The following is an 11,998-nucleotide window of genomic DNA, read 5'->3' as shown; positions in this document are numbered from 1 at the left end:
CCAAAAAACTCATTAATATCAAAGCTGAATGTTTTTGGAAGTAGTTTTTAGTTTGTTTTTAGTTTTAGCTATTTTAGGGGGATATCTGTGTGTGCAGGTGACTATTACTGTGCATAATTATTAGGCAACTTAACAAAAAACAAATATATACCCATTTCAATTATTTATTTTTACCAGTGAAACCAATATAACATCTCCACATTCACAAATATACATTTCTGACATTCAAAAACAAAACAAAAACAAATCAGCGACCAATATAGCCACCTTTCTTTGCAAGGACACTCAAAAGCCTGCCATCCATGGATTCTGTCAGTGTTTTGATCTGTTCACCATCAACATTGCGTGCAGCAGCAACCACAGCCTCCCAGACACTGTTCAGAGAGGTGTACTGTTTTCCCTCCTTGTAAATCTCACATTTGATGATGGACCACAGGTTCTCAATGGGGTTCAGATCAGGTGAACAAGGAGGCCATGTCATTAGTTTTTCTTCTTTTATACCCTTTCTTGCCAGCCACGCTGTGGAGTACTTGGACGCGTGTGATGGAGCATTGTCCTGCATGAAAATCATGTTTTTCTTGAAGGATGCAGACTTCTTCCTGTACCACTGCTTGAAGAAGGTGTCTTCCAGAAACTGGCAGTAGGACTGGGAGTTGAGCTTGACTCCATCCTCAACCCGAAAAGGCCCCACAAGCTCATCTTTGATGATACCAGCCCAAACCAGTACTCCACCTCCACCTTGCTGGCGTCTGAGTGGGACTGGAGCTCTCTGCCCTTTACCAATCCAGCCACGGGCCCATCCATCTGGCCCATCAAGACTCACTCTCATTTCATCAGTCCATAAAACCTTAGAAAAACCAGTCTTGAGATATTTCTTGGCCCAGTCTTGACGTTTCAGCTTGTGTGTCTTGTTCAGTGGTGGTCGTCTTTCAGCCTTTCTTACCTTGGCCATGTCTCTGAGTATTGCACACCTTGTGCTTTTGGGCACTCCAGTGATGTTGCAGCTCTGAAATATGGCCAAACTGGTGGCAAGTGGCATCTTGGCAGCTGCACGCTTGACTTTTCTCAGTTCATGGGCAGTTATTTTGCGCCTTGGTTTTTCCACACGCTTCTTGCGACCCTGTTGACTATTTTGAATGAAACGCTTGATTGTTCGATGATCACGCTTCAGAAGCTTTGCAATTTTGAGACTGCTGCATCCCTCTGCAAGATATCTCACTATTTTTGACTTTTCTGAGCCTGTCAAGTCCTTCTTTTGACCCATTTTGCCAAAGGAAAGGACGTTGCCTAATAATTATGCACACCTGATATAGGGTGTTGATGTCATTAGACCACACCCCTTCTCATTACAGAGATGCACATCACCTAATATGCTTAATTGGTAGTAGGCTTTCCAGCCTATACAGCTTGGAGTAAGACAACATGCATGAAGAGGATGATGTGGACAAAATACTCATTTGCCTAATAATTCTGCACTCCCTGTATTGAACAACAGATGTTGAAGCTGGAGCTGCAAGGCAGGAAGAGAAAGCGAAGACCACAGTGAAGATTCATAGATGTAGTGAAGGAGGATGCTAGCGCTAGGGTGAGACAGATAACCCCTTCCCCTTCTTTATGAGCAGCCAAAATAAGAAAACTGGTGCACAGGTGCAGGGAATTAGAGCTGTGAGGAAGACACACATTATTTGCGCTTTCTTTATGAGCTTGCTTTGTCTTTAATTCATGCAACTGACTTTTAGGTTGTGTATTTTTCATCTAAAATATTGACTTTAGTTTTTTCATCTCAATGGACTGGAAATGACTTCAAATTCCCAAACATGTTTTTGTTTATTTATTTATTGCTAGTTGCTAGATTCTGGTTCACAGAGTGCTCCAGGAAAGAAAGCAAGAAAGTTACAATTTACACCGTATTTTTTGGACTACAGGGCGCACCGGATTATAAGGCGCATAAAGCGAAACAAAACTGTCAGATAAGTCGAACTTTATTCAACTATTCAAAAACTCTCAACATTGTTCAGTTGTAACACAAAAAGTGTAGAACAATACACTCACTTTTTCAGTTCATTCCTCTTCCACAAATCCATCAAATTCTTCATCTTCAGTGTCTGAGTTTGACAGTTGGGGAATTTCAGCGTGTCTCTTAACAGGTGCCATTTCGGGGTCCTTATACACACACCATAATATTATGTTGAAGCACAGTAGGTATTACTCTGCAAGACTCCTGACTATAGTAGCAGTAATGCTCCGACAATCTAGCGGTGCGGCTTCATAGCTTACCAAAGTACCACATAAAATCAGTTTGAGGTCAGTAAGCACAACCAGAATTAATACATAAGGCACACTGTTTTGATTTTTGAGAAAATGAAAGGATTTTCAGTGTGCCTTATAGTGTGGGGGGAAAAACGGTATTTTGAAATGTCTTCTTCTTCAAAAAAAACAACAACAAAAACTGTAGTTTTTGATCTTTTTAAGCTTTTTATATTATGTGTTTTTTATGTAGTCCTTTCGATGACCTGATATATCCAGATAAATATTAAATATATATCTGTGTGTGTGTGTGTGCGTTAAAAAGTGCACCACAGACGATCTGTTTATGACTTCTGCACGGACGTAGAGCATCCAAACGAGGTAATAGAGTGGCTTGCTGTTGGTTTTCTGAGGCTCAGGTTGTAGAGCAGATCAGCTACTGACTGGAAGGTTGGTGGTTCGATCCTTGGCTTCCCCAGTCTGCATGCCAAATATCCTTGGGCAAGATACTAACCCCAAGTTGCTCTCCGATGTGTCCGTCAGAGTGTGAATGCATTCACTGAAGTGCAATTGGTGAGATTGCACTTGAGGATATAATGTATGAGTTGGTGTGAATGGGTGAATGAGGCATGTTGTATGCACACTTTGAGTACTCTGAGAGTAGAAAAGCACTATATAAGAGTCTGACGTTTGCCATTTACCAAGAGACAGGGAGGGGACGGTACAAGCATTCTGAGATTGTTAAAGTAAAGTGAACAATAAAAATCCAGGGAGGTAGTTATCGTGTTTTCAGAGAAAAACAGATACTTGGATTACTTATTAATATGATTGTAGTCCTTATGATAGAGCAGCTATAGTTTTATTTCCTTCTTTTCACTTTTTCCATCAGGCTGCATCAAATATCTTATAAAATCAGCTCTGGATATAACATTTCAACACTCTGACTGCAGTTTAGACTGAGCAATATCACAAAATTAACTCTAATAAAGAAACAAACAAAGGGTCTGAGGAGGTTTGCACATTCAATTGGCAGCATTACAAAGAATCACTTGGCAAGATATGTGTTTTTGTTTTGGGTCTGTTATTCACAGAATGACTCATGGTACAGCAGGTTCCACAGCCTGTACCTCATTATCAGTGAGGATATACATATTTGCACAAAGAACAACTGTAATTATATACCATCAGACACCAGTGAATGGCTAATCAGACGACGGTGAATCTAGAGAGCCATTCGGGATGTGTGTTTCATGTTTTTAATCAGCTTTAGCCCCAGATTTCAACCTCTTTCAACACTGTGCTGGAGCCTGCATGAATATGCATGAGTCAGTGAGTATTCCACAACAACTGCTGCCCATCCAAACATTTCCATAAATTTGACTGAAATTATTGTCTATTGTGTGGAAACGTGGACGGGTATTAATCAGATTAGAAGAAAATACAGTAGAATCTACAGAGAACACCTGCTATCGATAGAGGTCGATGCTGCAACCAGGCTGTACTACATATGGACCCATTTAATCCAAGACTCTGCCACCATCTCCTTGTCTGGAAAAATGTACATATGAATACAGAATCATGACCTGTAGACTGCGGTGATTTCATGTTTACTTCTTCAGTATGACTGGCCTGTGTGTTTTCTTCCAGAATCCCCCACCTGTATCCAAACTACATCCCGGAGCAGTACAACCCTCCACCCTTCAACTATTCAGACCCGGCTCTGCAGTACATTACTCACTGCAGCCCTCGAATCCTGGACAACTACGTACCAAGGCAGCGCCATAGATAGCACACGCTTACAGCTGCATACATCTCACGCACATTTGCATCTTATCAACCACAACATTAAAACCACATACAGTACACAATTGTGTATGCCACCCTCGTGCCCCAGATCACCTCTCAGCCATCAGCGCGTCGACATGGGACCTCTTGATGAGGCTTCTTGTGGTCTCAGCTGTGGATCATTGCGGCTGTGGGCTGTTTTAGGGCATCCTGTGGACTCTGTGGAGTATGAAACTATGGGTCAGCCTCTTTTTGTTGTTATCTTTAAGAAATTGCTGTGAAGTCATGGTGTATTTTTCTGCTGGGGAGGAGGCTGCCGTCGGTGAGGTGCTGGGGCAGAATGTTGTTCATTTCTAGTGTCTTCTCATCCTGACGCAATGTAAGCATGAGGTGTAATTGAGCGCTGGTTTTGCACTTATTTGTTCCTCCGTGCTTGTTACTTTCACTTCCACTCAGTTTATTCTGTAAAAACAACTTGGTTGGTTAGGGTTAAGGAAGAGATGGTGGTTTGGGTTAAAACGTACCCCCCAGCTTTGTTTTTGACACATGACGAGCGACAGGGAATGGCTGCTCAGTGTCTCTTATGCTACATGCGTCAAGGCATCCATGCAAAGGAGAATGAGCACAAATCAGTCCTGTATGATAAACATCACTAATTCATGCCCCAGGGATGCCAGAGGGCTGTCACTTTCCCTAACAGTGGTTTTAATGTTGTGGCTAATCATTAGGTGTTTAAAAATGTTGAGATGACAGATTTTGATTTATCCCATCACAAAGAAGTAATCAAACCCGAGTGACTTTAAAAGACAGTTATTTCCAATCCTCTCCATTGATCCAGTGAAGGATGTGCCAAGATCGACAGTTTAGAGTCAGAGTCTTACCCAGCAGAATTCGACAACCTCTTGGCTGGAGACGCTGATGAAAAGTAAACCACTGCAGTGGTCCTTGGTTTCCAGCTGATCCAACGCCAACAGCTTGTTTGATAGCAACATTAGCATTAGTCAGAGTACCCGATGTCAGGATCTGCTCACAATAAATTAAGTAAAATTAATCCCTACTGGCAAAACCAGCAGCACTCATACCCAGTAAAACACAATGAATTCAATTTGTGTTATTATTCTGCCGAGACTTCAATCCATGAAAAGTAGATGTCGCTGTTTTTTAAAAGGTATTTATCTGCTGTGAAAGTGACACCCTTTATTGTTTATTGATTGACTGTGTCCCAATAAATTTGACAAAGCAAGAGTGATTCAGTGCTGCAGCTGGAAGCTGTCAGTCGTAAAACCTCCCAGACTCTGCAAGTAAGAACCATTTCTAAGTCTAAATAAAATGCCACTTTAGCAACCCTGTGATATTGTTTCAAGAGCAGAAAGGGTGGATGCAATGAATTTTGCTATTGCATCAACCATGTCACTTTATAATGCTGGGTACAAAATGATTGTTTGGCTAAGGATAGTACAGATGTGCAAACATCCTCTTGCCAGCTGATACGAGTCATATTGAAGCTGCTGACAGCTGGATTGTGCTAATAGAATTCAATTATTCAATTCAGTTTTATTTATACAGCGTCAAATCACAACAGTGTTGCCTCAAGGCAACGTAGACCCTAAGGTAGACCCTATAATAATACATACAGAGAAAAAGCCAACAATCATATGACCCCCCTATGAGCAAGCACTTTGGCGACAGTGGGAAGGAAAAACTCCCTTTTAACAGGAAGAAACCTCCAGCAGACCAGGCTCAGGGAGGGGGGGCCATCTGCTGGACCGGTTGGGGTGAGAGAAGGAAGACAGGTAAAAGACATGTCTTGAGAGAGACAGTAGTTATTCTAAACATTTAAAGGTAATATAGGCGGGTTGCTCACATTCTTAAATCAAGCACTTTATGAGAAAAGAGGACATTAGCCATTATAGTCACCATATCACATTGAAATAATTACAATTAGTGCATCATTCAACGCTAAAGCAACAGTGCCAGTTAATTAGGAGATGTCATTAAGTTATCAATAAGCATCTGAACTGTGGTGGAAAAGTACTCTGTCCAGCCTGTGTGCACAGTTAGGAGAATTGAAAATGAGCTTTTCTTCATTCACAGTGTTCATGGAAGTAAGTTAAATTTGAATTCTATGAGTGAATTTTCAGAGTAAAACAACTCATTATGTATTAGCGTATAAGCAGGATAGTGTTGGTCAAAAAAGGTCTAAATTTTAGCTGATTATGTATTTTATGCCATGGATGGTAATAAGGGCGTCAGCCTTTGGGGACATTGGTTTTATGTTATTTAAACAAGTGGACAGTCTAAACAACCACAACAGTCCTGTAGCAGTTTAATCTTTGCTGCCTGTAACAAAGAACCACACCTACTCAACCAATCGGCAGTTAAAAGATTTGTATGCTTGTTAGTTAATATGTTGAACTGAAAGGAGAGGTACTCTGTAATACTGCATGTACATAAAGTTTTGTAAAAACCTTCAGTAAAAGTTCCAAAGTATTATCCACAAAGTGTACTTTAAATAAAATAAGTACTTACAGGCTTAATGCTCCCTTTCTGACTGTTTATTAACTATATCTTTGTATCCTAATGTAAATTAAAGTAACCTCATACTTATATTTCTATACAGCACTTAGCGAAATAGACAGTTATTTTCCAGGATTGCGTTTGATTAGTATTCCTTTCACAACTCTTCATGCAATTCCTGCTCCTACCACCAGGGGTCAGAGCTGAGACTTTCCACACAAACTGGCTCAATCACATTTGTTTACGAGCTGGGTCTGAGCAGAAACAGCACTCCCACAGCTTCACATAAACGCACACACAGACAGCCTGACACCTGTTCTGCAGCCTTCATCTGGAAGCGGCTGCAGCATGCAGCAGAGAGAGCTACCCCCTGCAGAATGAGATCATCTGAGAGGGGGCACGGAGCGAGGCAGCCCTGCAGGTCCCTGCCACTGCGGAGACAGACTTGGCCCGCACTCCAGCAAGGGTCAAGGACGCGAGAGCTGCTGCAACTCTCTACCCCGTCACTTCTTTTGCACACCAGAGAAGGTGCTCGTGCACAGAAATGCCTTGTGATGCTCGTTGATTCCTCTGGTTTCACTTTCTACAGGGCTGACTGAGAGAGTAAACTGAGATTACACCCACACTACACAGAACATTTGTACGGGGAACTTCTGGAAAGAAAGAAGCACAGACAACAAGCTGAGCTCCTGACCCCTGCGACCCCTGTGCGAAAGCACGGGTAGCACCTGTGAGGATGAATTCACCTTGGCATCGGAGCTTTGTAGTGCTACCTTTCTGGATGGTTCCAAGCAGCACTGTTTCATGTGCTGCTGAAGGCTGCAGTGTTTGAACTCTGCAGCAGACAACCTGGAGGCGAGCCAGTGAGAGAAAGGGTGGAAGGGAGAAGGACAGAGTTAGACAGAGTCAAGGAAAGAGTTTGTGTTGGGGCGCGGGTGGGGGAATCAGGAGGGAAAATAAAAAGCCAGCGAGTAAAGATAAACTGTAGTGACTGTAGTGACAGCCAGTAAGTGGTTTTGTCCTTCAGATCCTATCAAATAAAACTACTAGCATGTGCAGGTTTTGTTTTTTGGTGGAGGGGGGTGCATTCCACTTGATTTAGAGCCAGGCTTTACAAACAGTAACACATTTCGGGAGGAGGGGGTAGGAAACTAAGTGCATGCTTAACACTATATCCATTTCATCACAACATGATTGAAATAGGCAGGGAATCACAGGCCCAGACCAAATCCTCTTATACGATTTGAAGCCATTAATCATTTCTGCCTCATGATGTAATTTTGAAAAACAAGTCTTTTCTCAGTAACAGGTAGGCCAGGGTGCCCTATGGGATTGACTCATGAGCGGCTAGCCCGTTGTTAGACCTTATTTGGCTAATACCCTTATTGAATGGCTATAAAGCCATTCTTGCTGACAGGGAGTGGTTTCCAGCGTTACTGAATGGACCAGATGTCTGGCCACTGTGTGCTGGGAACTATTGCTAGTAATCAGGAATTATTTGCAGAGGCTGGTCAGATGTACAGACAGGTGACAGAATAAAGGAAAAACCCAAACCTTTGTTCCTAACAAGGGGTCAGAGTACAGTGACATGTACCTATGGCATGGGAGGGTTTTAATTAGAGGGAAATGCTGTAAATCAATAGAGAGATATTCCAAGTAGTCACCTTTTTTCTCTTTCTATCCTGCTAACAGCGGTCCCTTCCATGTGTCATGATCTTTGCAGGAAACCGATCTCAACCCGCTTGAACACCCAGTGCTTATGCAGTTCAGTTCAGTTTTAGTTGTATGGCACCAAATCACAGCAGTCACTTCAAATTACTTTATATTATAAGATAAAGACCCTACAATAATAGAGAGAAAACTCCAAACAATCACTCCCTTGAAAAAGCACTTGGAATAGTGGGAGGGAAAAACTCCCCTTTAACAGGAAGAAACCTCCAGCACAACAAGGCTTTGGGAGGGGCGGCCATCTGCCACAACTGGTTGGGGGTGAGGCGAGGAAGACAGGACAAAAGATACACTGTGAAAGAGAGCCAGAGAGTAATAGTAACTAATGATTAAGTGCAAAGTGATGTATATGCATAGTGAGCAATAAGAGGTGAGTGAAGAAGAACCACTCGTTATATCAGCATATAAGCCTAGACTTAACTTACTGAGGGTTCGGAGTCATTGATCCAGCGCTAACTACTTGTTTTATCAAAAAGGAAAGTTTAAGCCTAAAGTTTAAGAAGCTGGCTCCACAGAAGAGAGGCCTGAAAGGTGAAGGCTCTGCCTCCCATTCTGGGAGAGAATTCACCAAAACACTATAGAAAAATGGTGCTCCATCCCTCCAGCAGAGAGCCACATACTGTGAGAATCAGTGCTAAGGAACAGTGAAGCTATTTCAGACACCTTGTTGAGATACTTGTTTTTCCCTTGAATTTTCTCCTCATAAGAAGATAAAATAAAATACATACATGCACAAAACGCGCTCTTCCCCCTGCTGTTTGACCATCCCTGCATGTCAACATACACAGTTGCATTCAGATGTTCTAACACGCTCTCCAAAGCAAACAGGTGCAGCACCCGATGTGTACGTTGCTGACACGATGCAAAAACTCTTTTCACTACTGGCTTGACACACGGCTAACAGCCATTCTCTGCCATGAAAGGCAATCCTCTCACTTGGCACTGAAACAGCAGGTGCATTACAAATCCTCATCCATTAAAAATGGCGCCCGCGTCTTTCGGTTACACAGGTAAACATCGTCTCATATTTGTCACCCTCAAAGTCCTCGCACAACTTGCTTGAAAGCTGTTTTGTTTGAGAGCCTATGCCAGCTACCATAGGGCGAGACGCGGAGTACAGCTCGGAGAGATCACCAGTCTGTCGCAGGGCTAGCACATAGGATGTAAATGGCTGTCTCTTAAAGCGCTTTGGGTCCGCTTCTGTTGTTTAAACATGCTATAGGCTATAAATAGCATTTCCAATAAGGTAGTTTATTTAACACAATTCAGTGGGCTGCATACTGAACCTAGAGGATAGAACAAAGTATCCCTCCTATTGTACTGGTATCATTCCAGTACCAATAGCAGCATTGGTATCCATACCATCAATATCTGGATCGATCCACCCACCTCTGAAGCTAACTGCTGTCAGTGGGAAGGAGCATTAACGTGTTGGGGGAAGCAATGTATTAATGAAGATGGAGGGCTGACTTGAGCTGATTTCCACTGAACTAAAGCGAACTTTGACCCCTGCAGTACAGTAATGATGCAGTATTATAAAAAGAAAACAAGCTCTGGGCTGGGCAGCGTTTGATAAGAAAGCAATACGTGAGGTAGTTACATATTCACAGAGCTGATAAGAAGAGGGGAGACGTAATATGTGCTAGTGCCCTGCAGTGGTTTGAGCATTGTGATTAATCTGAGCACAAATAAATAATAAAAAAAAATAATACCCCAGAGTTAACATGATACACATCCATCAATGCCAAAACAGTCATGCAACAAATACTGTATAATGTTCCATGTTAAGCCTAGAGTTCATTTTAAAGCCTGCTTGGTTTACATCATGGAACCTTGTTTCAAGTTTTATAGACCATTAAGTAACACCTCTTTAGTTCCAGTATGCCCCATCCTTATTAAAAGCCAGGCTGTGCATACCTTTGACCTGAACGAGGCCCTCTGAGACCTAGGGGGCATTGAAAGGCACTTCATCAACCAATCAAATAGCCGATACTGCACGTTAGATAAAGTGTATCTATAGAAACCGGGGCAGGAGGCCAAAGTGGAAAGCTATTATGTTTTTGAAATATTTATGGCCCAACAGTGTACCATTGTGTCTAAAAAGGTCTTATTAGAGCAATTCCCCGTTGACGTTCCTTAATAACGTGTGAGCTGAAAGCAGTTAAATGTCTGCGGCATTGACAAAAGTGCATAAAAGTCCACATTGTCCTGTTTGCCAAGTGTTTTTAAGGAGACGCAAAGTGAATTTGTACACCTCCGTGTACAGTCATCGCACATGGATCAGCTTAACTGGTTCTTGTGACCGACTTTTTCAGTTCATTCCTCTTCCACAAATCCATCAAATTCTTCATCTTCAGTGTCTGAGTTTGACAGTTGGGGAATTTCAGCGTGTCTCTTAACAGGTGCCATTTCGGGGTCCTTATACACACACCATAATATTATGTTGAAGCACAGTAGGTATTACTCTGCAAGACTCCTGACTATAGTAGCAGTAATGCTCCGACAATCTAGCGGTGCGGCTTCATAGCTTACCAAAGTACCACATAAAATCAGTTTGAGGTCAGTAAGCACAACCAGAATTAATACATAAGGCACACTGTTTTGATTTTTGAGAAAATGAAAGGATTTTCAGTGTGCCTTATAGTGTGGGGGGAAAAAACGGTATTTTGAAATGTCTTCTTCTTCAAAAAAAACAACAACAAAAACTGTAGTTTTTGATCTTTTTAAGCTTTTTATATTATGTGTTTTTTATGTAGTCCTTTCGATGACCTGATATATCCAGATAAATATTAAATATATATCTGTGTGTGTGTGTGTGTGTGCGTTAAAAAGTGCACCACAGACGATCTGTTTATGACTTCTGCACGGACGTAGAGCATCCAAACGAGGTAATAGAGTGGCTTGCTGTTGGTTTTCTGAGGCTCAGGTTGTAGAGCAGATCAGCTACTGACTGGAAGGTTGGTGGTTCGATCCTTGGCTTCCCCAGTCTGCATGCCAAATATCCTTGGGCAAGATACTAACCCCAAGTTGCTCTCCGATGTGTCCGTCAGAGTGTGAATGCATTCACTGAAGTGCAATTGGTGAGATTGCACTTGAGGATATAATGTATGAGTTGGTGTGAATGGGTGAATGAGGCATGTTGTATGCACACTTTGAGTACTCTGAGAGTAGAAAAGCACTATATAAGAGTCTGACGTTTGCCATTTACCAAGAGACAGGGAGGGGACGGTACAGGCATTCTGAGATTGTTAAAGTAAAGTGAACAATAAAAATCCAGGGAGGTAGTTATCGTGTTTTCAGAGAAAAACAGATACTTGGATTACTTATTAATATGATTGTAGTCCTTATGATAGAGCAGCTATAGTTTTATTTCCTTCTTTTCACTTTTTCCATCAGGCTGCATCAAATATCTTATAAAATCAGCTCTGGATATAACATTTCAACACTCTGACTGCAGTTTAGACTGAGCAATATCACAAAATTAACTCTAATAAAGAAACAAACAAAGGGTCTGAGGAGGTTTGCACATTCAATTGGCAGCATTACAAAGAATCACTTGGCAAGATATGTGTTTTTGTTTTGGGTCTGTTATTCACAGAATGACTCATGGTACAGCAGGTTCCACAGCCTGTACCTCATTATCAGTGAGGATATACATATTTGCACAAAGAACAACTGTAATTATATACCATCAGACACCAGTGAATGGCTAATCAGACGA

General features: G+C 41.9%; 1 long non-coding RNA gene across 1 annotated transcript in view; it reads left to right on the top strand.

Annotated features, from left to right (window-relative positions):
- LOC106633505 overlaps positions 1-5,688 on the top strand; it is a 14,706-nt gene extending 9,018 nt beyond the window's left edge. The window contains exon 13 of the long non-coding RNA XR_001336838.2: positions 3,895-5,688. This is a non-coding gene — a long non-coding RNA (neurogenic locus notch homolog protein 1). The remainder of the gene's footprint in view (positions 1-3,894) is intronic.
- The last annotated feature ends 6,310 nt before the right edge of the window (positions 5,689-11,998 follow it).

Source organism: Haplochromis burtoni, unplaced genomic scaffold (assembly GCF_018398535.1).
Source record: "Haplochromis burtoni strain Fernald_Lab_line unplaced genomic scaffold, NCSU_Asbu1 Contig_215, whole genome shotgun sequence".
NCBI classification, from domain to species: domain Eukaryota; kingdom Metazoa; phylum Chordata; class Actinopteri; order Cichliformes; family Cichlidae; genus Haplochromis; species Haplochromis burtoni.
This window is presented reverse-complemented; position numbering and strand designations above follow the sequence as displayed.